Raw genomic sequence first — 25,649 nt, 5'->3', positions numbered from 1 at the left:
GATTAAATATGGCCCATGTGGAAATGTTCCAAACCTGTAGCTTAAACATGTTATAAAATCTTCTGATACATACTAAATAGCAAATACATGAACTTGATACCAGGCCAAGGGTATAGTCAAAGGAAGCATCTTGGTCTAATGTTTTCAGTAAGAAATTGGGACTAGATGTGTTCTAACCTCCACTTTAGACACATTCAGGGTGCAACATGAGTGCACGTTCATGAGACTCAGGGATGATTAAAACAAGGTCTCTGGCATATAGGGACTCAAGGTCCAATGGTGGAGGCAGATATTCAATTAAGTGTTAAAATACAGAGGCAGACCATGAGTTGTAGGAATACAACACTTATGGAGAATGAAACTCTTACAATTATTAAAGGATTTAGCAAAACATTTAGTGATTTGAATCTCAATTCACTAGCTACAGATTGAGAAAGTACATAGCCCAATTTTTAGCTGAACATTAAGATCTACTAATTTCACATTCTTCCTTTTTAAGATCTCCATCCTTTCTGCCTCCCATCAGAAATTGAGGTTACCAAGCTACCATACATTGAAAAAAAAATTTACTGGAAAATAGATTTGAAAAATATATTTATTGAAAATAAAAAAATCAGATGTATCATTGTTTACTTGAACTACACTGTATCAAAATAGTAATTTAGCAGTGAATTATTGTTACATTCATTTCTCATTAACTTGGTTAGTAGGTATACAAGTTACAAAATAAGTGAATTCAGAGATAATAAAAGGCCACAAGAAAATAGATCAGGAATGATGGAAGACTGATATTATTGGAATGAAGGGAAGAAGAGCCAGCTAAATGGAAATTTCAAAGATGTCAATATGTCAAGGTTTAGGTGAATCTCAAAGGTCTTCGAATCAAGAAGCAAGAAGCAAGGAGCAAGGTTCTTGTCCTCCCTCTGACTCTACTGGGTCTGGACAAGTCATCATCCTTGACATCGTGTCCTGAACCTATAAAATAAGGGATTTGTATTAATTAGAATTCTTTTAGATGCCAAAGGAAGAAATCAAGTTTGAACTGGCTTAATTTAAAAAGGGACTTATTGAGTTCTATAACTGAAAATGAAATACTGACCTCAGGCCTAGCTGCCTCCTCATGTTCTGCTTCCATTAGCTCTGTTGTTTTTTATGTCTGCTTCATCCTCCAGCATGTTCTCCTTCTGTGATGACAAGATTGCTCCTTGCATCTCCTGCAGATTTACATCCTAAAAATTTCAAGCATAGCAAAGAAAGAGGAGGACCAAGAAGGAAGAGGAGCGTACTTCACCATAACTAAAATAAATAAATAAATAAAGTCCTAGAATTGAGGTTCATTGGATTTGATTGACTCCACAACATTATAATATGACAGTGAGTATAAAGTTCCAATTGACCAGACCTAGGTAAGCTGTCCTCCTCTGGAGCTAGGGGTGCAGTCAGAGCAAAGACCGAGAGTGAGGGAGGAAGGATTGATTTCCGGAGGAAAATCAAGAATTGGCTATGTGATACAGGGGACATGGCTTTGAGAAGTCCCCAAACAAAAGAAACCCATGATAGGGAGAAACTTGTCTCCAAATGTTTTCCAACTCCTATATGTCTGAAGTCATTGCTTAAAAACTTTCTTTTATTAGACAAGGAGACTGTTACACAGAAGGTCTGCTAATTTGCCCACATGTCCTAGTCAATGACAGAACCAGAATCCTGGCCTTTACCTTGCAACTGTGTTCTACCTCTTTTCAAGGGTTCTAACTCTGGCAATCACAACGGACCCTAGAGAAAGGGGTTCCCAAATGTTGACTCCCTCCATTTCAGGCAAGTGTCATAATGAAGGCCTTCTTCTTTATGTCTTCTGAAGATGTCATCAGGAACCTCTAATAGCCTCTGGAAGCATGGGCATTGCCTCACTTAGTTGACTGAATGTCCTTTGAACATGCTTCATGTGGTACCTGCTTTTAGTCCAGTTGAAGATGCTTTGAATTCTCATTTTTTAATGTCTAAGAACACATTCACGGTTACCATAGCAACCATCTAGAGGTGACTTCTTATTCGCGAGATGAGGATGCCAGCTATAATACTGGTTCTTTGTCTTGATCTAGACTAGCCCTGAGGGTGGAAGCGGGGCACCCAGGTCTAGCTGATTTTGTTTTTCAAGCTTTTCAGATGGTAATGTGCTGCCAGTATTAGGAGTTCATGGTATAGCCATTTACATTTTTATTAAGACAGGTTTGACTGAAAGTTCACATAGTTCATTCAATTTCATACCCCCTGTTTCACTTCAGAACGCCCCATAGTATATACCTGGTAACTTATTTGAAATTGCATTATTTTTTTCTTCTCAAAGGATTGTGTCCACTCTGGCACATCATGTGATTGCTGGCTTTCCAAGGTGCAAACTCATGAATATTCTTAATTAGAACTGTGGTTTCCTGATCTTTCAAATTGAGCTATGTTGGAATTTAATTGCAGCAAGGGACTAGGAACATCTGGCAGGTCTAACAGCCATGATCGGTGCTTCTGACTATGTGATATGAATTACCAGCAGAGGGGCACATCGCTGTGATTGTGGATATGCTGAGGAGATGTCGAAGAAGAAGGAGGCAAAAACAAATAACCACCTCTCAATTAAGTTTTGCAAAAGGCTCATATGCAGCAATGTTTACTCATCTGAAAACATAAACAACAAAAAGCGGGTGCTCCTCCCCCCACAAAATTTAGGGATGGTGAAAAGGAATATCCCATTTTTTTTCATTAATAGATTGTCCAATATTTGGTAGTTCATATCCAAATGATTTGACTTTCCTTCCTTCATTAGTGTGAAGCTCAAACTATGTTCTACTCAGTTTATATTATTTACTCAGTGTAAGTCAAAACATTGTACTCATTATGACCTAGGCAGTTAGGATCTTCAAGGAAACAGGACTTTATATTTAAAATACGGTCCTTGAAAAGTGAGTGAGAAACATTTAGTAAAGAAACTCTACATTATTTGGAAAAAGTTTAAATTCAGATATTCATAATTGAAAATAATGTGGAGCATTTTGGTACACGATAATGGAGAATTTATTCAGCATATTTGTGCAACATTGCAAACTTTCAGGTAGGCACTGTAAAGGATATAAAAATGAATGTTCTTGGGATGTCTACAATCTGGTAGAAGAGATGAAAGCATTGTTAATAGCTAGAGTGCTAGGCAATATGCAATAAAGGATGATAGGAGTTCAAAGTAGGCCAACTTTGAACTTGGCAGGGGCAAGACAAAATGAAGATCAGAAGCAAAAATTTTTAAGAAGCAAAGTGAAAAGAGGAGGTTGGAGTGAGAACCATGAGGATTTACAGTGTGAAAAACAGGTCATAGAATTTTTATTTTACATGTTACTACACCTAATTCTTGAAATAATCCTATATGATCATTCCCAATTTACAGATGAACAGAATAAAATCCACAGATACTAAGCAATTTATCAGAGATCACTCAGGCAGTAACTGGTGGCAGTGGAATTTAATATTCATGTTCAGGGAAAAGCGATGAGTACAGTTCAGCTCATTTGTAAGGAGGTCTCAGAAAGGAGGCTAGAATGCAGTCAATTAAGGCAAGAGCACATGGAGCTCAAATGGTAGGTTCAAAGTCAACCCACATGTAATGCAAATCATTCGTGATCTAACCCAGAGCTCAGGGAACCCATGCCCCTGAGCTGTGTTGACAGACTAATGCCACAACCGGGGGCTACTGAAAGCCCTTCCCCATGTTCTCCATGCTTTCTTCATTTATTTTCTCTCATTTCCCAACATTCCCATGCTCCTGCACCCTGCACATCTTCATTGATACAACACTCAACTTCATGAAGGTGTCCCCCAAAAATATGCTAGCTCTCAACCCATTATAACTTTGGAAGATTTTCTAAAAATAAGTGGAAGTCATGGAGAAAGATTATATCAAAGGATGAGATATTCTCTGCCATCACCTGGGTCTATTCCTCTATCCTTGCTTTTTATTTATCTATTCCCTTCCCTTCTGGCACAGGCAAGAAACTTGAATTATTTGTCTCTTGTGGGGCAGTTCCACCTATCCCTGTGGGTGGATCCTTGGCACTTCATCATCTCCCCCAATAACTTGAGGTATTTCCTCTAAACAAATGCAAGGTTCTCCTTGGAAGGATTTCTAGTAGGAGTGATGGATTGGATCAATGAAAACCTGCAGGCCCCTGCCCTTGTGCAGCATGAACCAATAAGGACTTTACCCAGATGTTGGAAGTAAGGATGGAAGAATAGAGATTGGACAGGAGACATTAGACAGTATAAACTATTTTTCAAATAACAGGAAGGAGAACTTTTCTATTTTGTAGAATCCTTTGCACTTTGGAACCTAAGTTCTTAATGAGGTTTATGGTGTATATTATGGTGTATATATATATATATATATATATATACACTTTCTCCTTCCTGGTCAAAAAGCTTTAGTTCTAGCTAAGTTTTGATATAAGGCAGTTCTCTATCCAGATATAAAATAGAATATCAATAGGTGGCCTCAGAAAAGAATTTTCCTAAAATGCTCCACACTTTTATCAAAGAAATTTTTTCATGCCACTAGACTTTCTTTTAAGTCATGATTTAGTTTCCAGGTACTTAAACCTTTGTTTCCATTTAGTTTGCTCTGCAAAGCAGCAGATTAGCTAGAGCATAAGATTGTCTATGATCCACTGAGCAGCAAAGATCACTGACGCAGCAAGAGAGCAGGCAAGGCAAGTGATTTGTCTTTTCAGCACACACACACAAATGATCCTTTCCTACCGTATGTTCCATAGAATTCTTTTATTTCCCTTCAGGTATTTGACCCCCTATTGAATAGAGGCATTGATCAAAGTTGAAGCTGTGGAGTGACTGACAGAATAGCTCTACTTTTCAGTCAATCAAATCCCTAAAAGAATTGAAAGGAAAATTCTTATATTTAATTCCAATTCCTGAGTCTCTGGCTTATGTGAACATGAGGATGTTGTTTAACTGTCCTGCATTTCTGGTTTCCACTTTTTTTTTTTTTTTTTTTTTTTTGTAATAGACACAGCCAAGAAATTCTACAATGAGAAAGAATTTTTTTTTTTTTTTTAACTTGGACTGACCTCTGAGTTGGAGCCACTTAAGTGTAGGATGGTAATTTGAAATAAAGCTCCGTGTGCCTATTTCCAAAGAATTATGACTTAGAAGGTTCATGTGAGGTGAAGGAGAACAAGAAGAAATAGACGTCAAGTTGAGATGCTGGGCCAAACATCTGCAGGAGAGAATGGGAGCATTATGGGAAAACAGATGGAGGGAAGCTTGGCCAGATAAAATTAAAGGCAACTCTGCTCAGCATCTGATTAGCTAAGAGAATTCTACTCAAAAGGAAAGTATCTATAAAACCTGTACTTTAAATAGCCTCTTGACATGAGAACACTTTAAAAAATTAAAGCTCTTATCAGGCATTGAGGTTTACTTTGAAGGTTTTAATTTACTAATTACTGAGTGTATTTTTGTCTCTTTTTTTTTTATTAGAAACAAGGCTGTAATTGATAACCAAAAGGCTTATAGATAAAGACCCATGCTAAAAATTATTTCTATGGTACTTTAATTAGTCTGCTGAAATTCCATTTGAAAAATTACAGTCTAAATTATGCATTTGTGGGTAAGAAAATCTGTGTTTGTCAAGAGAACCTGGTAAGGCCTCTTTGGGAAGTGGCTTTACCTCTGCAAAGAAGGGCTCACTTTGTTGTATAAACATTTTATCCTTTATCTATATTGAACACAGAGCTGAAATCTCACAAGCTCTGCAAAAATACAAAATAAAATAAAAATTTTATGGATTCCAAAAAAATTTCCACATTTTAAAATGAAAATTAATAATACCATCAAGAATATATAATAATACCAAAGGCAAAATCATAAAGATGCTTACACATTTTCACAATGAAATCCTATATGGTATTTAATGTGATGAATGTGATGTAAGATCTCTAAAGTCAAGATGTGCAGGTCTCACAGAGGTCTGAAAATTGCCCTCGTCATGTTGGGGGGAAGCATCCTTATGAGAGAGTACACAATTTTTGCTATACAGTCACCTTGCAGCCCCAAACCCTCAAGTCCCTCAGCTCTCCGGGATCACTTCTTCTTTCCTTTCCAAATAAAATATTGAGTCCTCAGTCCATGAACTGGAAGATGCCCAGCTTGGCCCTCAAGGACCCACAGGCCTCCCTGGATCTTTCATTATCCCACTTAGCTCTTGTCAAGACTTCTTGCTTCTTCTGATTTCTCAAGCCCTGCTCACCCCCCAACACCTGTGGCTGCTCTTCCTAACCCAGGCTAGGTACAGCCAACTTCCTCCTCATTTCTCCAGTAAAAGTAAAAACAAAACAAAACTCTCTCATCTCACTGAAAAGCCATTGTGCATGACAGACTTTTCTGAATGGAAATCATGAAGAGAAACTATCAACTCCTAGAATAATAAACAATTGAGAAGAGACAAGAGAGTCCTATACTTACAATCCCTCTGTCATCTCCCCAGGGTAAACTTCTTATTACCACCTTCTTGCCTGCCGCCATATTGCTGAGTACATGATTCCTATCAAGATTCCCATTTTCCAACTCTCCTTTTTCTTCAGGCTCCCAAAGGCCCTGACTACCAGAGAAAACACGAGCATCCCTGTCACAGACTGCCAACCTTATCTTACCTGCTGGTTTCTTTTGCCTTCCTAATGATGCCTATTATTGCATTCTGCTAACAAAGACTTTTTTTTTTTTTTGCCCTTAACTAAATTTGGCCACAACCTTAAAATGCAGACACTGCTAAGTAATTTTCCTTGTATTTATTTATTTATATTATTTATTTATCTGGAGTAGTAATCTTTCCCTTCCTGAAACACTTTTCAAGGAGAGCCATATGAGTCAAAATAACAAACAGCATATGTTTCAACAAGACTTCCTTCTCCTCAATAACTTTTTTCTTATTTGCTAAGGCTTTGGGGGGAAAAGAATCCTTGGAAATTCATGTCCTCTCTTACTTGACTGAGCAGAAAAAGTACAAACAGCCGTGGGATCCAGTGTTCTCTCCATAGATCACCATGTATCAACTCAAACATTGGTTGAGTCCAGGGTAGGGAGGTCAGGAATGGGTGAAGCAGTGGAGATGACCACCATCAAAAGAGTTAAATGGGAAGAGGAAAACAGGGCCGAGAAGCCAGCAAGGCCCCAGGGGAAGGGTACTGAGTCAGTCAGGCCTTGAGAGAGAAGGAGGTTCATTTCCCAGGAATGCTAAGAAATCATTTGCTTTCCTTTCACTTGACTTTGAACATCTTTACCAAAAATGTGGCCAAAAGAAAAAGTCATTTTGCTACAGTGATGTAGCTTAAACCACGTGTTTGTTCCACGGTTAATGAAAGAATTCTCACCAAATTTGCTAGAGTATGAACGCATTCAAGGTACTCTTTAATTCTGACCTGGGCTCTGCACTCTAGTTTCCCCTCCCCCCCATTTAACTAATGAAGGTCATTTATAACCTACTATATGATAAGCACTGTGCTGGAAGATCAGACAGGCATGAGAGAACAAACACAGTAAGACAAGATCTCTTTGATGGCAGAGTGAGGAATGTCATAGTTGCAAAAGAAAAAAATCTCAAAAAAAATATAGTAAATGGTATAACAGAGATGGACAAGAAGAGTTATAAACAGAGAGCGAGCAGCTCTCTGCAGAGATGTAATGGATGATTCTAAGAGGAGGTGGCTTCTGAGTCCTTCTCCACAGATGGTGAAAAATCCCTGGTGAATGGATTCCAGGGAAAGGAGGAAGAATATGCAAAGGCAGGGTAACTTATGATTTAGATTAGAAATCCCCCAAAATCTCATGGGTGAAACAATACAAGAAGAATTAGAGATGAAATGAATGGGTTGTGAGAGCCTTAACCCAATCATTAACCCTCTGATAGGGATTAGCTGAGTAGTAACTGAAGGCAGGTATGGTGTGACTGGAGGAGGTGGGTCATTAAGGACGTGCCTTTGGGGTATATAGTTTGTATCTGACAGGTGGAGTCTCTCTGCTTCCTGGTGTGATATCTTGAGCCACTTCCTTCTACCACACTCTTCTGCCATGGTGTTCAGCCTCACTGTGAGCCCTGAAGAATGGAGTTGGCCATCTATGGTCTGAGACCTCCGAAACCATGAGCTTCAAAATGAACTTTCCCCTTTAATATTGTTCTTGTCAGAGCCTTTGTTCACAGCAATGAAAAAGCTAAAATGGTAGCAATGAGTGGTTGGAGTGTAAAGTTTTCTGGAAGCAGTGAGGAAGAGGAGGGAGGAGAATAGGGCTTGAGGATGCTCAGACAATAAATTTAAAGGATCCTGTGGATGCCGTTGAAAAGAAGGGCACCGGTCAAGGTCATGGGGGTTGAAAACTGTGGTGATGTAGGCTGAGTGTGCTGCCCACACCACTTCCACAGAACTGGGGGGGGGGGGGGGGAGAAACTGAATCTCAAAAAAAAAAAAATGCAGCTGACAATGACAAGCACAAAATGACAGCAGCAGATTTGTTATTTAGAACGATAACATCAGCATCAGTTAGAAGGCAGATTGGAAGACGTGGAGACCAACACAGTGTTGCAGTGGTTCCGACAGGAGGTGAAGAAAACTGAATGAAGGCATGAGGTAGGTTTAAAACTAAATATAGCCTTGGAAGATTCCCAACGTACTTCAAGGCACTTCATAAGGTAGGACAGGGTTCCAAAGATTTAAGATTGTGTTGGCGAAAGGGGACTAATAAATCGTACATATAACTTCCTATCCATTTCACTTAGACCCTGTGACCCCTGTTAGCAAGAGGGGTGACACAAAAATGGGTCCATTAAGGACTGTCTTCACGTCCCTGTCTTCTTTTTGAGTGGGATCCATCTGACAGCTGGTTATGGCAGGGTAGAGGGTGGAGAGTGCAAGCAGCAAAAAGATGTCAGTCTTGGAACCCCAAAAGGGCTTCATCAGTGTTCTGTTTCTGGTGCAAGATTCTCCATGCAGAGCCAGAGAACTATGTGCTCTGGTGCATGGCATCCCCAGTCTACATTTTGTTTTTATTTTTCTATTGATACATAACAATTATATATATTTATGGGGTGCAATATGATGTATCAATAGGTATATACATGGTGTAGTGATCTAAGTAGGGTAATTGGCATATCTATGACCAATTTTTACCTGTTAAACACATTTAGTGTGTTTATTATGTTTATCTGCTTAATGTTTGTCATTTCTTTGGTGCAAAAACATTAAAAATCTTCTCTTGTAGCTATTTGAAATATACTGTGCCTTATTTGTTGGCTCTAGTCAACCCTTGTGCCAAAGAGTATCAGAATCTATTCCTCCTATTTATTGGTGACATTGTGCCCATTGATCAATTTGTCCTCATCTGTCCCTCCTCCCTATTATCTCTCCCTGTGGTAACCACTACTTTCCACTTCTATAGGATCAACTTTGTGTTTATTTTTGCTTTTGTTACATATGCCACTGAGGTCTAATCTAAAAAATCCTTGCCTGGATCAATGTTATGTAGCTTTTCTCTTATATTTTCTTCTGGTAGTTTCATAGTTTCAGGCTTTACATTTAAGTGTTTAATCCATTTTGAGTTGATTCTTGTGTATATTGAGAGATCAAGGTTAGGTTTCATTCTTTTGCATGTGGATATTCAGCTTTCCCAGAACCACTTATTGAAGAACCTGCCCTTTCCCCATCTTGTGTTCTTAGTACCTTTGCAAAATAAGTGGGTTATAAATGCATGGATCCCAAATAGCTAAAATAAACTTAAGCAAAAAGAACAAAGCTGGAGACATTACACCACTTCAAGATATATTACAAAGCAACAATAACCCAAACTGCATGGTGTTGATATAAAACAGACTGACAGACAAACGGAACAGAACAGACTCCTTGGTCTATTTAAGGCATCAGGTGGTCCACCTCCCTCCTCCCTGCTCCAGGGCACCAAGTGGTACCCTTAGTCTCTCCCAGGTGTTTTCTCCCTCTCCATGTTCCTGCCATCTGGCTAATGCCTGCTTGCCTCCCTTCACCTTCTTGGAGTCTCCTCCTCCACACTACCTGTCATCTTCTCCACACAGCTGTTAAGAGACTCTGCAACTCGGGTGTAGAAAGGGAAAAGGAGGGAGAAACTATTATTGTAGTCAAGCCTAAGTTTAGAAAATAAAAAGTATAATTAGACACTACATGAACTACTACAAAGATTCAATTCCTGCTTTTCCAATCTCCCTTTCTGTTGGGAAGGAAACTGTAAAGGAGTTAGTTAATCCCTTGTTAATTTTAAGAATCTATGCAGAACTCAAAAAATATATATAAATAATCAGATTAAAAATGGTCAAAAGAGCTGAATACACATTTCTCCAAATAAGATTGCTTCTCAAACTTCTGTTGCATTCAAAGACAGGTAGGAACAGAGACAGAGACAGGATAGAGATGTAGAAATACATATATAAAATAGAAACATATACATAGGCAGGTCTCTATTTCCTTAACTTTGAGAAGATTCTGGTTTTTCCAAGGGGAACAGAGCCGATACACCTTTTCTGCCATATTTACAAACATTGTGTGTTAGTCAATTTTCATCTCTGTAAACAGAATACCTGACATTAAGAACTGAAACAAAGAAAGATTTATTTTGGCTCACAGTTTCAGATGTTTCTGACTATCGTCAGCCAGCATCATTGCTTTGGGTCCAACATGAGGCAGAACATCATGGCAGGGTATGGGGAAGAAAGCTACTCAGCTCTAGCAGCTTGAAAGCAGAAAGAGAGGAAGGAATGGGGACAAGAAAAACCCTTGCAGGGCATGACCCCAGTAACCCACTTCCTCCAACTAGACCTGACCTCCCACAATTTCCAGCACCTGCCAAAAAAATCATTAAATTATTAATCCTTTATTGAGGTTAAAGCCCTTATCATCCAATCACTTCCCCAATTTTCACCTTCGAATATTGCTGCATCGGGGACCAAGTCTTCAACACATAAGCCTTGGAAGGACATTCCAGATCCAAACTATATCATATTGTTTAAAATAAAATATTTGCATAATTGTTAAATAGATTTTTTTCTTAAAATCACATTCAAATTATCAAGTAAAGCCTAAAATTGAACAAAAGACACCAAGACCCAGAGAAGCATGATAGGAGATTGAAGAAAGGACAAGGAACATTTTTTGGCATCCTTAGTGATGGGCATTTTAGTTGCTGTGTTTTCTTCCCCTGGAGGGGAAGATGAGTCTGGCTGGCAGGAAAGAAAGAAACCAAGAGGTAGTAAATGAGTAAAGGTCAAGGCCAGGAGGTCTTTCTACCGGCAGCCTATAATCTCCATTCTTTTTTCAATAAATAGTACTCCAACCTTCAAACTTTCTCATGTCCTCTGTAAACCTTTCCCCTTTTTATGCTCATCTACAACAGTAAAATTTACTGTTCTCTGAACTACCATTATGGTAAAGTGGTTAAGATTCGGTCAAGATTGACTTTGAATCCCTGTTCTGATAGAAATTTACTGATTGAATGCTGGCAAGTTATTTAACCTCTATCTGCTTCAGGGTCATAAAACCTAATAGTCATAGGCCATTAACTCTTTGTCAGGCACTGTTTTAAGCACTATACTTATATTATCTCATTTAATATCAATTCTGTAAGGTAAATTCTGTGATGGTCTTTGTTTTATAGAGGAGAAAGAGAAGCAAAGAAAGGGACCTCCATGTTCAAAGTACCACATGGCTGGTAGCAGAGGCTAGTACACTGACTAAATACCTGAGAAGGGGTACTCTTTCTCTGCAGTAGAGTAAGACCAGGACACCTGGGACCAAGACCCCGTGGTCTGATTCCAGAGCCTAGCACTAACCATTGCACTGTGCTGCCTCCCAAGGCCTGTGTACTGAGGTTGTGGGTTGTAAGAGATAAATTACTCAAAAGAGATGAGTACGTAAAATCCTTAGCTTGGTGCCTGGGCTCCATAAATGAAATCAGTTATTATTAAGATGAATAAAGAGGGCCTATTTAGCCAGGTGTGGTGGGACACATCTGTAATCCCAGCAGCTCAGAAGACTGAGGCCAGCCTCAGCAAATTAGTGAGGCACTAAGCGATTCAGTGAGACCCTGTCTCAAAATAAAATATTTTTTAAAAAGGGCTGGGGATGTGGCTCAGTGGTTAAGCACCCCTGGGTTCAATCCCTGGTACAAAAAAGTGCGGGGGTGGGGGCTGTTAGATTTTAACCCATTTACCACTTAGATGGTCACATGTAGTATTGACTTTGTGTCTGTCCCATCTTCTTACCATATTGTAGTATCCCCAAGAACAGTCAGGTCTCCTGTCTAACATAAACATACATGTGTCAGGCCAGGTCTCCCATCTAATTCCCCATTGCATGTATTGGAAAACATGTGCCAATGTATATGGATTATAGATAATTCTAGATGGAGGCAGTGTCTGCTGCTGTGTTTTTCCCCCTCATTTAATCCGAAGGAATCAGCATTATGGCAGAGTGTGTGTTTATACACATTCTTGTCTGTGTCTTCATAACATGCATTGGCTTGAAACACATATGAGTCATTGACCCTGTCACAAACCAGAGATATCCAGGGAGAAAATAAAAGAAAGAGATCAGGAAGATAGGAAGGAGAAAAGGAGGGAGCCAGGGGGGAAATGGAGAAGAAATTCTTTCTCCTTTTCAAGCATCTTCAAGCATCCTTAAGACAAGCTGTGACATTCTTCTGATGACATTTCTTTATGTGTCCCAAACCCCAACTTCAGAGGGTGATTGCAGGTTGTGTCAACCACCATGTGGGGAAATTTTTGATTCCTTTTAAAGATCAGGCGAAGTCGAGCATGTGGCAGGTCATGAAATCCCCATTCCTTTCTAACAGTCGGCACTGCCACCTTAGGAAGGGGGAACGTGAGTCCTCTGCAAAATCGTCAAGGAGGTTTCTATTTTTGGCCTCCAGTCTGTTTCAGTAGCGATGAGAAAAAAAAAAAAAAAAACAGGCCAGAAGAACACAAAAAAATAGTTGAGGGCATCTGTAATATCTGTGGAAGGGACACGGAAGGCACTTCATGTATCAGATGGAGGGGAAAATCGGAAACAAAGGAAAATCTGGAGGAGACGATTTAACATTCATGTATGCATTCATTCAGCAAATATTTGCTGAGTGCCTGCTGGATGCAAAGCCCAGCGCAGGGTGATCTTATGGAGGGTATGAATATTAAAGAGGCTCAGCTCCTGCCCACCTTACAGTCAAGTGGGGGAGATACGACACGCACATATTTATTATTTAGTGGTGTCGTGTAAAGGTTCGAGTTGGGAATCTGAGGGCTAAAAGGCGATATTAGTCATGCCACTAAGGATGAAGACACAAATCCACCTGGCCCACAGCATTTTTAGCCAGCACGCGGCCTCTGCTCACCAGCCTTACCATGAGCCAAGAGCACCAGACCCTGGGCGGCTGGTCCACACTCGGGGAACGCAGTTAATGAGTCATTTCGCCTTCACAGGTAGCAATGACTGTATGAATTATGCTGAAAACCTTTCATTCAATGGCTAAAGATTTCAACACTCTAAAACAGGTGACTTCAGAAATTCAGGAAGGTGGTGTCCTGTGGTGGTTCAGCACTAAGGCTTTGGAAGCACAGTTGAAGATTTGCTTCTTGACCCTGCCTGTGGGTTCCTTAACAAATGACTCTCTCAGAACCTGTTACCCCTCATGGTACATGTTGGTTGAGAGGATTCTCTGAAATAATTTCATCAAATTCTTAGCACTGAGTGCTCAAAATACAGACAAAGTTGCCACAGTCATTTTGTGTTCAAAGAGTTCTATACTACAACGCAGGCCCTTGTCCTGCGGCCTAGTCTTGACTCTTGCTGTTGTCTGGAGTAATGTGAGGTTAACTACCTCATCATGCTCTTCCTCATAGTTTCATCATTATGCCAAACTACACATAATGGGAGACTTATCATTCCAACCATTTGCAAGTGCAGTTTAGTGGCATTAAGTGCATTCACATTGCTATACAACCCTCACCTCCATCCATCTCCAAAAATTTTTCATCTTTCCAAGCTGAAACTTTGTACCTATTCAACAATTCTCCATTCATCCCTCTCCCAATCCCTTGTCACTATTCTGCTTTTTATCTCTATGAAGTTGACTGCATAAGTCTGTACTGTAAGTGAATTTATTCAATATTTATTCTTTTGTATCTGGTTCATGCCTTTTGTACATGTATCAAAATTTCATCCCTTCAAAGACTTCAATGAATAATATTCCATGTAAGTATGTGTCACATTTTGTTAATCCAGTCATCCATCAGTGGACCTTTAGGTTATTTCTACCTTTTGGCTCTTGTGAATAATGCCATATGAACATGTGTATCCAAATATCTGTTTGATTCTCTACATTTTTAAAACAGTGTTTTAAATATATTGGTATTATATTTTCAAAATAGTTTCTTATCCCTCTGAGTGACCACATAAGGATTGGTGAAGTAATTTCCCTTAAACTACTCTGTGATCATGGTGGGATTATAAGGAAAGTTATTTTATTTTGTGTTGTAGAGTATTCTTCAATAAATCTCTATAATCAAAAAGTAAGTACCCTTGTCACCAAAGCAAGTTTGTTTGTTTGTTTATTTATTTATTTATTTATTTATTTTTACCAAAGCAAGTTTAATCAACACAGTTTGGTTATTTTAAAAAGTGACTTATTAAATATAAAAACATTGGAAAATATACCACTGTGGAATTTTTAAAAAAGCATTACATTTTTCCTATAAGGATAGAAGGTATATGGAAACCTTTTACTTTCAAGCAGAAAGATCAGGGATCAGTTAATGACGGCCCATGAGGCAAAATCCAGCTCACCACCTGGCTTTTTATGATCTGAAAAATGAGGATGAATCGCACACTTTTTTAATAGCTTATAAAAAAATCACCAGAAGAGAGGCACTTCGTGATACATGAAAACTATGTTCATATGTAATTTCTTAACTTAAATTTCTGCACCTCTAGATAAAGTTTTATTGAAATACAGCCATACCCATGTACTTTTATATTGTCTGTGGTGGCTTTCAAGCTACAATGGCAGAGTTGAGCAGCTGTGACAGAGACCACATGTTATGGTTTTGATGTGAGGTGTCCCTCAAAAGCTCATGTGTGAGAGAATGCAAGAAAGTTCAGAGGAGAAATGATTTGTTCATAAGAGTCTTAACCCAATTAGTGAATTAATCCCCAGATGGGATTAACTGAGTGGTAACTGGAGGAGGTGGGGCATTGGGGGTGTGGTTTTGGGGTACATATTTGTATTTGGAGAGTGGAATCTCTCTCTGCTTTCCTCTGCCACTCTCTCCTGCCATGATGTTCAGCCTCACCTAGAGCCCCAAGGAATGGAGCCAGCCTTCTATGGACTAAGACCTCTGAAACCGTGAGCCCTCAAATAAACTTTTCCTCCCCTAAAATTGTTCTGGTCAGATCCTTTAGTTGTGTCAGTCAAAAAACTGACTAAAACACCACATGATTCTCAAACTCTCAGTGTTTATGATCTGGCTCTTTAGAGAAAAAAAAATTTGCCAACCACTGACATAAATCTTGATCTAAACTCACTTCTTCTTTTACACTTGAGAAAACCAAGGCCCAGGGAAGTGCCACATTGGATTACAGATTACAAATCTAAGAGTAGTTAAAAGCAATCCAGCTGTCCTGATTCCCACCTTGAATTCCTAAACCACAACCCCATATGTTTAGGGAGGCAGTATAGCAGCTTACCTTACAGCTATAGAACACAGACTACAACAGCCATCTCTTCACATTAACTGTGAAGGACGTCTGTCTGTACTATTAATTTAGTCTGATGAATCCAGCAATAGAACACACTTACTTTGAGAGGGTCTGTGGGAGAGTAGTTTGGTTCATACCTGTATGTGCTAACCTTTGCCTGCAATTTCTTATGCATGATTTTATATGATGAAATGCTTTCAGGATAAATTCTAAATATGTCCCAAGGCTCTTATTGACCTGGCTTCAGCTTCCCTTCCCCTTCTTATCTCCCCATTCTTCTTCTTGTCTCCTTTCTTGCCCACTCTGAACACTCAGAACCCCTGCAGATGCATCTCACCTCTGAGTCTTGGTTCATGCTGTCCCATCATCACAAAACAGCCTCCTCCACCATCAGGCCCAAGTGCCTCTCTCCTTGCGTGGCCTCCCTTTCTGACCATGGGCAGAAGTCACAACTCCCCTCTGCGCTTTGGAGGGAATGCCAAACACCTCAGTCATGACCTTGCACTTGCCTGTCTGGGCTTCTATCTTCCCAGGTCAATACTGGAAGGGAGGAAAGATATAAGGAAAAAAATAAATAAATCCACTTGAATAACAAGTCTTCAGCCACCAAGAACCTTGTTGTATGTCATGATGTATGACTTCTGCACAAGTTTTACTGAACCCCGACACTGAGGTCAAAGAGATCAGAAGATCAATGTAAAACTGTGAACACGGGGAGCAAGATGAGACTTAATTCGTTTATTTTTTTCTTTCAATTCTTCAAAGATCATTTACTAAATGTCTATAATGATATCAGAAACAAAGACTAATAAAATTGTTTCCTTGCTCTCTAGTACCTAAGGATCTAGGAAGGGCAAATTTGGGCCTAAATTGAAGAAAAGGAATCAAGCTACTAAAACAGTGTTTTTTAAACTTACGGTCAAATTCATTAATGTGTATGAAATCTGTTTATTGGTTATAAACAGCATTATTTACAAAGAAAGTAGAATAAAAGAGAATTATTAGAATGTGAGATACACAGTGTAAGTATTGTTCCATGAAGCATTTTCGGTTAGGCTTTGAGTGTGGAGTGCATGTGTGCACTGCATTACAATGTGAAATGTTTTCCTCACTGTGGGTGATGGTGAAATCATTTGAGAAACACTACTCAAACATCAGAATTTAGTACAAGAAAGGCAAGAAATTATTGTTTATGAATTTAGACTAAAGAGGATGGTCCATAGATGTATACCAAGCTTTTAATCTGTAGACATATGAATCAATGCTATAAAAAAATAATAAAATTTTTAAAAACTGCAAATTCTTTGTCATTTTTTCCATTGAGAGGTAGGGCCTACATCTCCTTTCCTTAAATTTGGGAAGTTCTGTGGCTGCTTTGGCTGATGGAATGCTGTGGATATGACTCAGTGGTACTCCTGAAAGTAAGTCATAAAATGTCACAGAACTTGCTTTGTGAGACCTTGGAACACCATGTGAGTTCAACCACCGTAAGATAGGAGCAGGCATGTTCAGGCTTTCAGTCAACAGTCCCAACCCAGTCCAGCCTTCTGGCCATTCCTAACAATACACTAGACTCATGAGTGAAGCCATCTTGAACCCTTTAGATCAGTCATTCTCCAGCCAAATGCCACCGAGTAAATTCATGAATGCCAGATGTAACATAAGAATTACCCAAAGAATTACTTTGGTCAAATCAATCTCTCTTTGGGTTCTTTTCTTACAAGTAAAATAGTAACAGAAATGCATACCTGCCCAAGTCCCTGACCCATAAAGTCATGAGATAAAATAAAAGTGCCTGGTGTTTAAAGCCATAAAGCAGCAGTTGTTTGTTACAAAGCTATAGATGCTCAAAACACTCACTAAAGGAGTGTTTTTAAGCTTAGGGACTCACCTCATGAGTGGGACAAGAAGTCAATATAGTGGGTAACAATTAGAATTTGTTTCATTAACCAATTAAATAGTAAAAATAGAATAGAAAAATCTTAGAATATGTAGTACACAGAAAACGTATTGTTTTAAGATACTTTTTCAATTACATCTACGTATGTATACATTTACAGGATTCCAATATATTTTTCACTATACATAGTTAAAATCTTTTTTAATTATTTTTATTTAGCTTTTAATTTTTTACAGACTGCATTTTGATTCATTGTACACAAATGGGGTACATAATTTCGTTTCTATGGTTGTACACGATGTAGATTCATACCATTCGTGTAATCATACATATACATAGGGCAATGATGTCTGTCATAGTTAAAATCTTTTGAAGAGCACTGTATCAAAACTCCTGAATTTATGATAAAATAGACAAGAAATAATTTATAAAGATTATCAGACACTGTTACATAAAAGGGGAAAGTCCATAGATAACCCCCAAGCATTTAATTCACAGAGACATGAATCAATGCCATTTGCTCATCATAATTCACAGAAGCTTGTACCATCTCCATGTGTTCTTATAGCAGTTTTGGCCAAAATGTTTAAATATTGTAACTACGATTTCTGAGTCATAGTGCTTTCTACTAATATATATATATATATATATATATATATATATATATAAAACATTACGTCTTGAAAATAAATTATTTTCTAGTGTTTATTCTGACAGGTCTTTAGCATAATGAACTCAGAGCCTCATTTTGATTGGTTCCTATCCAATAATAAAGTCTCTACCAATTTGAATTCTGCATTTGAAATTCTTTACACTCTTGTTGGACTGATAAGACCTTGGTGTCAACATTTATCAACTCTTCTAATAAAACCTTCTTGAAGATGCTGTAGCATGCAAGGGATACTACAGAGAATTCATTTTTTTGTTGTTGTGAATTATAGATTTATGTCTTGGTGTTTTACAATAAATTAGATTACTATAGCGCTTTGAAGGAAAACATAAATCACATGTTCAATGGGCCTTTTGGATCATTTCTACCATCATTTCCTCACAACCCTGTTGATTTTGTTTCTCTTTCCTAGTGTGCATTGAGCAGGGACAATAGAATTTCCACTGGGGTGAACTATGGAATGGCCCTCCGTAATTCAGGATTCCCGAAACCTTCTCTAAAGATGATTGCAGAACTGAACAACTGACTTCCTGTCAGAGAGCCTGGGACCCAGCCTTTTGTCCTGTCATAGATTGTTACTTTGGTCAAATCAATCTCTCTTTGGGTTCTTTTCTTACAAGTAAAATAGTAACAGAAATGCATACCTCCCAGTGTGTTTCATTGAGAATGAAATTATGCAATTATTCTTCACAGTCAAGCTTGCCAGTTAGTAGTAAGACACTTATTCAAAGGGTAATTCATTCCAAACACATCTCATAAAATGCTTATGGGGTACCATGCAATTCCAGCCTGCACCATGTGGAGGAGAACAGGCACCCTCCCTGCTTCTATGGAGCACAGACCCAACTTTGAGACTGTAAAGAAATGAATATGGAAGTAAATTGTGCTGTGTTATGAAGTGAGCTAGCGGTCCTGAGAAAACATACAAGTAACAGGCTAGCTTAGTTTCCGCTAGGTGAGAAGGTGTCAGATGTGGAAAGTGGGTGGACTCCAAGTGAATGATTAAAAATTAATCAAAGCTAGATTCCAGGGAGACCACAAAGACATTCTCCTCCTGGAGTTGTAAAGGTGTTTGATCCCCCGGCAGGAAGAAGGGTTTGCACAACACACTAGATCTTTCCAAGTAGAACCTAGGGGACAGAGAGATGTGTTGGAAATCCTCGAATTTCATGAACCATAACACCCAGGCATAACATTATTTAGAAATCACGTGTGAAGAAGAATCTTTTGCATTTCCTGTAGTAAAAATAGTGAGAGTGTCAAATCTATCTTCCTGAGGCAACCCCAAGTCACACTTCTGTTGGAGACAGCAGCATGAGACTTTGCAGATTCATTCATTAATTCAGTGAACATTTGTTGTGGGCCACACAATCTGTGTGCCTGGCACAGTGCCAAGTATTGGAAAAAGATAAAGACACAGTCCCTGCCTTCTGGGGGCTGACAGCCTGGGCCAGAATAGTCAATAAACAGAGTAGTCCGAGGGTACCCATCATAACATGAAAGAGGAAGTAAGACCCAGTGTGATAAATGAGGGGCTCACTCAAGCTAGAGGAGATGGCAGGTGGAGGGGGTCTTCCCAGAGTTGCCACGTGGTAATGGTCCATGGCGTGAGACAGCAGACCCTGTGTTAAGTCCTATACTAGGCTGTTTCACAAAGTGCTAGCCAGCCAGCATTCGGGCCCACCCTGGTCTCTCCTGGCCCAATTGACTGGGCCAGGCAACAGTACAGGAGAGATAGAAATTTCTCTATGCAAAGAATGATTGGCACGGCTCTCTAAGAAGGGCTGTGAGCTTGAAACTTTTCCAAGTTGGGAATGGAGGGAGACACGATACATTCAGCCCTTTTGGATCCATGGGTTCCACATCCACAGATTCAACCAACCACAGACTGAAAATTCTTTTAAAAATATTAAATCTGTAGTGAACATATACAGACTTCATTCTTGTTATCATTCCTTAAACCATACGATGACTATTTACATGGCATTTGCATTGTATTAGGTATTATAAATAACCTAGAGATGATTTGAAGTATGCAGGAGAGTGTGTGCAAAGAATACACCAATTTACAAAATGGACTTGAGCCTACGTGGATTTTGGTACCTGTGGGGGTTGGGAGCCCACCCCCAGAGGACACAGAAAGAACTGTACTCATCAGCTCATTTCAATAACAACCCTTTAAATAGAATACTTCAGAGTAAGTCTACAGCAGCTCTAGAGTCCAAAAAAGGCAACAGGAAGATAACAGGGAGCAGAGAACACCTCAAATAAGAGGGTAGAATGAATCTTATCACAACATTTTTGCCTCTTCCGAGGCTTTCTTTACCTAAGGGATCTAAAACAACACGAATCAGGTCATCTTCCTCCCAGGCAAAGCCCCCCAAAGCTTTTCCACTGCTCTCAGAAGATAATCTACCCTCCTTCCCAGGGCCAACAGGTGCCACCTCATCAGACCCCTCCCTTCTCTTCAGTGTCAACCTGAAATGCTTTCCTACTCACCCACCACACTTCAGTCATACCAGCCTCTCCTCCATATAGCTCTTCCCTCAGCTCAGAGTATTTGCACATGCTGTTCCTCATCCCTGGAGCTCTCTTCCTTCACCTCCCATGAACCTGGACTCTTTCCCATCCTTCGAGGCCCAACTTCAATGTCAGCGTCCCCAAGAGCTTTTCCCTGACTCAGTGAATCAGAAACTCTGGAGGTAGGCCCAGCACACACTGAACTTGGAGAACACTGTCTTAAGGAGCATATGGAAAGAATTACAGGATAAGCTGGGGAGATTCTGAGTTTTAAGAAACTTAAGCACCACTACAAATTTATTCAGATAAATAAATAGCCTATTTGCCTATTGTGCATGGTTTGTGTGATATGTGCTATAAAGAAAAAGAATAAAATGAAGACCGATGGTTAGAGTGTGCCATGAGCCCTTGCAGCTCACAAAAATGCATTCTTTTATCCATTTAACACAGCAGTGTCACCAAATGGGACAGTCAGAGAATGTGGCCTGCTTCCTGAATCTGCCTTGAGCTGACTTGGGAATCAGCGGTGCCTGAGGATTTGAGGAAAGCAACATCAAGACAAAGGCTTCGAAGTAGAAAAGAGTTGAGTTTATTTAAGAAACAGAAAGGAGACCGTTGTGTTTACAGAAAGATGAAAGTCCAGGATTAGGCAGGAGCCAGATTATACAGGAAGTGGTGAACAGTGCGAATTTCATTCCCTGGCAACACCCAGAGTACTGTGAGCCGCCATCAGACTCTCCAGTGAAGAGATTCTTCGTTTTCGAAGAGGACTCTGAGCACAGCAATGGAGAATAGGCCGCGGGTCAGGGCGGGACTGGGAATGTTGATTAGACACTATGAGGCTTGCAGTGTACCCAGCATGCCCTCAAACCCTCCCTAAGTATTAACTCACCGTATCCTGCAACGCCCCATGACGGAGATATACCACTCACCCAACTTTGTGAGTGAGACAACTGAGGCTCAGAGAGGTCAGTAACTTTTCTGAGGCCTCACAGCTGGTGCCAGAGCCAAGACTCAAACCCAGGCAGCCTGGGTTCAGAATCTGGGCTCAAACCACAGTACTAAAAGAGGCACACTATTTCTACTTTCCTGGACTGACTGCTCTGAGCTCAAAATAGTATGCTCTAGTAAAGTGCTGTGAATACTAAGAAGGGTACTGTGTGAATTTAACAATGCCATTATATCGTATAAATATAACTCATTAAATAAAGTATAATGAATTGGCTCCTAATCTTCTGTATATTGTGGTTAAAAGCAGCACTAATATTTGCAGCAAGAAAAACAATTAGCACATTCATTAAGTAGAGTCCTGCTTACACTTCACTCATTAACTTTAATCATCTATGAAATGCTTGAACTAAGTTAACCCGCCAGCAGCAGTCATTAGTGCCCATCAGCACATGATGATGCTTTAATTTTTAGGGTATGTTTTAATTTTACAGACTAACAAAGAACCCATCTTAGTTACTATTTTCCCTTAATGGTACATAGGATCAAGATATTTGGATATTATTTAAGCTAAAAAATTATTATCCTTCACAATTGCACCGTAAGCTGAATTCTAATTAGTGGTTGCATTTATTTTCCTTCACTTTCCCGAATTTTATCACTTTTCTTTGGCCTTTAATCAGCAATATACATTCTGAAATAGAACGTATCTCTGATGTGGTATAGTTCTTATGTCAAAATTATCACAAAGAATTCCATGTGTGATGTTGGGTAACCAGGAACATTTAGAAGAATAGTTCTTAATCTTTTGAGAAATCCCAACACCCTTAAGAGTTTGAGCATAGCATGGACCTCCTCCCAAGAAAATGTACATATATGTACATAACAGTAACAGGCTCACCAAACTCCCAAAATATATTCTCTGACCAGTAAGAATTCCAGGTTAAGAATTTGGGTTTTCAGTCCCAAAAAACCAAAGGTCAAATGTTCTTTCTGATATGTGGATGCTAACACACAATAAGGGGGTTGGGGGGATCAAATTAGACTTTTATTGGATTAGACAAAGGGAAATGAAGGGAAGTGGGGAGGGATGGGAACAGGAAAGACAGTGGAATGAATCAGACATCACTTTCCTATGTTCACATGTGAATGCATGACCAGTGTAACTCCACATCATGTACAGCAAGAATTAAGAATGGAATCCTAATTAGAATAAGTTATACTCCACGTATTTATACCATGTCAAAATACACTCAAATGCATATATATCTAAAAAGAATAATTTTTTTAAAAGTTTAGTCAATAATACCTTCAATAGATTTGAAATACTGTTTGGGTTTGTGAACTTTGAAATTCTTTTCTTTTGGTTTTAAACGTGGACAATAATACATGGCATCTAATAATGTAGAAGAAAAGTTTAATGTCAGTTTTTTTTTGTTTGTTTGTTTAGATCACCTGTAAGGGTACTATTTTCACTGCCTAGTGCAGCTTAAGAATCCTATAAAGTGACTAGCTTCTATGTTGTCCATTAAGATTTTAATCAAATTAAATTTGTATTACTTTCTTTCTGGTTACATAAAAATCTCTTGGATTTACATATTGTTTTTCCTTTGGTTCAAATAATTATTTTCTTTTATTAATAATGTTATTATTAAAACTTTGAAAAAATTGGGGCTTTAATTTAACTTGACTATTTAGAGGCAAATAAAGTTTATCCTAAATTGAAGGCTAAAACCTTTCTTTATTGAAAATGCTATCTAAAATGTACAGAAGAAAGGGTAGAAGCAGGAAACGCCTCTGAGAAAATTTTAACATAGACCTTATCTCAGGTGGCTTTAGGATACTGTCCTTACTTTCTTGGATGACATAATAACATTGTGCTATGGAGATGTCTGCTACACTATTTAAGGAGGAAAAGTGATAATGATGCAATTTACATTGAAAGGTTCAACAAAAGAGATAGTTGGTAGAGGATAGATGAAGTTAATCAGGGGAAATGTTAACAACTCTAGAAACTAGGTGGTGGGTATGGGGCTTCTAATTTACTCTTCCTGCAAAATTCTTTACTGTTTGAAATTTTTGTAATAAATATCTGAAGAGAAAAGATTACAGTTTTTGAATATCTGGGGTATTGGGCAAGAAAGTATTAATGTAATTTTAAAGTCTGGGAGTGGGGGAAGTAGGGTTTGTGTGAATATTTTGATTCTGATGCTAAAAGATTCCAAAGGGAAAAACGATGTTCAGATTTGTTATAGAAGCAAGATTAGAGGTCAGTACAAACAAGAATGTCTGAAGTTAGGGACACACATTATCTTAATCCACTTTAATTCCAGTAAACAGAAACTTCTTTGCAGATTTGGTTTATTTAATCTTGTGTGTGTGTAGCTGTATGTATGAGTAATGTAACAATGCCATTGTATTGTATAAATATAGCTCATTGTACAGAGTACAGTAAATTGATTTCTAATCTTCTGTGTATTGTGACTAAAAGCAGAACTAATATTTGCAGCAAAAGAAACAAACAATTAGCACATTTGTTAAATAGAATCCTGTTATCAGCTTTGATCACTGGATTATGAATCAAAATGCATTTTGTAAAAAAAAAAAAAAAAAGAAAGAAATCCATTTAAAACATTGATCTGATTTTTGGTCTATCAGAACTTGAGAATACTACCAGTCAAGGCAGGTAGAACTGTTGTTGAATAAGGCCCTCTCCCCCTGCAAAGAGTCACACTGGAAGAAAGCAATTTTAGTGCACTAGGAAATATAAGAAAACAATAAATAGATGAACCACATTCCTGGGTGAGAAATCTAAATATCATAAAAATATCAATGTTCTCTAAATCTATATGTAGAGTCAATATGATTCACATCAAAATCTTAAGAGAGATTTTTCATGGTACTTGGTAAACTGATTATAGAATTTGTATTGAAGACTAAGGTTTCCAAGAAAAGAAACAAAAACTTCCTCTTTAAAAAAAAGAAAAAAGAAAACAATTAAATCTCTTGTGCTGGCAGATAGCGAGCTCTAGTTACAAATACAGCATGATGTTGGTGTGAGATGAACACTTAAATCAACAAAACAAAATGGAACTTGGAAACTGACCCATACAATATATGGAAAATTAAAATATGGCACAGGGAACTTGGCATATCAATGAGAAAGAATAGATTTTTGAATAAATGGTCCTTGGACAATTATAGTTATATTGAAAATATGGAAGTAGATCTTTTACAATACAACCAAAACTCTATTTCACTCAGATTAAAGTTTCAAATGCAAGTTTCTTTATAGACTTACCTTGGGAAATAATTTTCTTCAATATAAATTTTAAAAATTAAGAAAAATATTGATATTTTAAACTATAATAAAATTTAAAACTTTTGAACTTAAAGGATAAATAATTAATTAAATAATCACCAGCTGAAAATTGGTAGTTGATTTTTACCACTCATATAATAAAGAAATTAGTATGTAGAATACTGGAAAGTTCTTAAAAATAAAAAAAAGCAATTTAATGGGCAAGATATATAAACAAGCATTTCAATGAAAAAGAAACACAAACAGCCAATAAATGAATAAAATGTTACCACCACATTAGACATTGAGGGACTGAAAATTGAGACCACAATAAGACCATTTACACCTCCCAGGTTGACAGAAACTGTGAAGTCATAGACTCCCATATATTAGTTAGGATGCAGAGCATCAGGAACACCTGCATGCCTCTAACGGTTGCACGAGAATATATAATGACTCATCCACATTTTTCAATAAATTAAATGAAATTCTGGC

At 38.4% G+C, this 25,649-nt stretch overlaps 1 long non-coding RNA gene across 1 annotated transcript in view; it reads right to left on the bottom strand.

Annotated features, from left to right (window-relative positions):
- Positions 1-672: 672 nt before the first annotated feature.
- The window catches only part of LOC306658149, a 61,201-nt gene continuing 36,224 nt past the window's right edge, over positions 673-25,649 (bottom strand). Inside the window, exons 4-5 of the long non-coding RNA XR_013762978.1 lie at positions 1,100-1,229; positions 673-975 (exon numbers count right to left, since the gene is read on the bottom strand). This is a non-coding gene — a long non-coding RNA (uncharacterized lncRNA). The remainder of the gene's footprint in view (positions 976-1,099; positions 1,230-25,649) is intronic.

This window comes from Sciurus vulgaris (genome assembly GCF_902686455.1).
Source record: "Sciurus vulgaris genome assembly, chromosome: 3".
Taxonomy (NCBI): Eukaryota; Metazoa; Chordata; class Mammalia; order Rodentia; family Sciuridae; genus Sciurus; species Sciurus vulgaris.
The sequence above is the reverse complement of the archived record's forward strand: the minus strand, read 5'-3'. Positions and strand labels throughout refer to the sequence as shown.